Source organism: Nelusetta ayraudi, unplaced genomic scaffold (genome assembly GCF_046127955.1).
Source record: "Nelusetta ayraudi isolate G7.1 ecotype Tasmania unplaced genomic scaffold, CSIRO-AGI_Nayr_v1 ptg000006l, whole genome shotgun sequence".
Lineage (NCBI taxonomy): Eukaryota > Metazoa > Chordata > Actinopteri > Tetraodontiformes > Monacanthidae > Nelusetta > Nelusetta ayraudi.
The window spans coordinates 1,575,799-1,577,608 of NW_027466056.1; the positions used below are offsets into that span (position 1 = coordinate 1,575,799).

A 1,810-nucleotide genomic window follows, 5' to 3' on the forward strand; every position below is an offset into this window, starting at 1 on the left:
AACTGAACTGGATGGATGGATGTTTAGATGAGTGTGTTATTAAACCTTTTTTGAGACACGCCACATTTTTTTTTTTTTTTTTACCTTACAAAAATGCCATGGATCACCACCAACCAAAACTACTACGAAATGACACCTTTTTTTAAAAGCCAAATAATGAAAGTATAGTCTCTTAATTTATTAATGCTTATTCAGTGTGAAACCTGGGCCTTTTTTTTTTTTTTGTAGATAAGAATAAGAACCCCCCACCCCCTTTTATTTATTTATTTTTTTATCCCACATTGAGTAAATTTGCATAGTTATGGTAACTTGTACAGTGCAAAGAGAGGAATTATAAATAAATAAGGAAATAAAATGAATTTACAAGTCATTTACATATCTCAGGAAAATGAATGATGAGGAAAATAGGCTTAGATTTCTTTTGGTGGACATCCCAAAAGAAATGAAGACAGAAAGGGTAAAAAAAAAAAAGACATCGCCCGAACAGGGACTTGAACCCTGGACCCTCAGATTAAAAGTCTGATGCTCTACCGACTGAGCTATCCGGGCTCGGATATATAATGGAGATAACGTACTCAAAATACGTAGACAACCGAAAGTTCTGGACGCAGGAGTAATGTTAATTAACAAGGTAATTTGTGCAGCAATGACAAGCTTCACGAACATTCGATGAGACGATTGTGTCATTTGCTCGTGACCAGCGCGATGATCAATCCGGCCTGAGAATGGAGTAGCGGCGCCATTTTTTTTTTTTTTTTGTTTTAAGTACATTACCATGTTTTACCGAACGCTTTCACGATGAAGAACCCAATGATAAAATGCAAACCGATATAAATGTAGGCTAATAAGTAAGCGCATGCATATATGCGTGAGCTTGGCAAAAATAAGAAGATGAAAAGGAAGAAGGCCCCAGCGAGATTTGAACTCGCGACCCCTGGTTTACAAGACCAGTGCTCTAACCCCTGAGCTATGGAGCCATTCACAACGAATGACGAACAAACACTTGATTTAAAAGTAAAGTATATATCAAATTATCAGAAAATCACAGTATTGACTTCCGGTGAGCAAAAACGCTGCCTTTATCTTTAAATCTGACGAATACAATTCACCCTGAATATGAAGAAACCAGAGATTGTTTCTGGTTTATTCCTAAACAGAGAGAGATTGACAGATAGAATCGCCACTAGGGACATTGTTAGTTAGATGCGTTGGTCGCTTACGTGCTCTTACGTGATCAAATTACAACAATTTTCACGATTCAAAACACTACCAGTACTGGAAAGGAGAACCGTGTGGTACTCGACAAAATCTGTCCGGACTACCAAATCTGTCCGGGGTCCAAGATTTCCGGGGATTTTTTTTTAATGACGTGGCAAACTGTCATTGGCTAACCGATTCACTGATCATTTCACTGAAAAATGATTTGGATTTTGTCTGGAATTTTTTGAATGTACTTGTTTCAATGTGTCCTCACCTCTGTGTGTTTGTTTGTTTGTTTGTCACCACAATCATGTGGCAGCTGGATCATCCACAGGTATTGAACCGTGTAACTAAAGACAAAATCTGTGTTTGATCTTGACTGTTCAATATGTGGTCATTTGCTTTGAACTGTTTTTTTTTTTTTGTGTGTGTGTGTGTGCGCCATGGCAAAATTGAAGAATAATAACACATTTTAATATTAATTTTTAGCAGAGCCAAAGCTGGCAGAGGAGAAGGCCAAAGAAAATATTGAGGCTTGATGACCAATACGCCTCTGAAGTGATCTTGTCTAATCAACTTATGACTTTCATTTTTGGGTTAATGGGAAATG

General features: G+C 37.4%; 2 non-coding genes across 2 annotated transcripts; both read right to left on the reverse strand.

The window, feature by feature from the left end:
- Window positions 1–476: 476 nt before the first annotated feature.
- trnak-uuu (transfer RNA lysine (anticodon UUU)) lies at window positions 477–549 on the reverse strand. The gene has a single exon. It is a non-coding gene; the product is annotated as a tRNA-Lys (tRNA).
- Window positions 550–904: 355 nt separating this feature from the next.
- Window positions 905–977, reverse strand: trnat-ugu (transfer RNA threonine (anticodon UGU)). The gene has a single exon. It is a non-coding gene; the product is annotated as a tRNA-Thr (tRNA).
- Window positions 978–1,810: the final 833 nt, after the last annotated feature.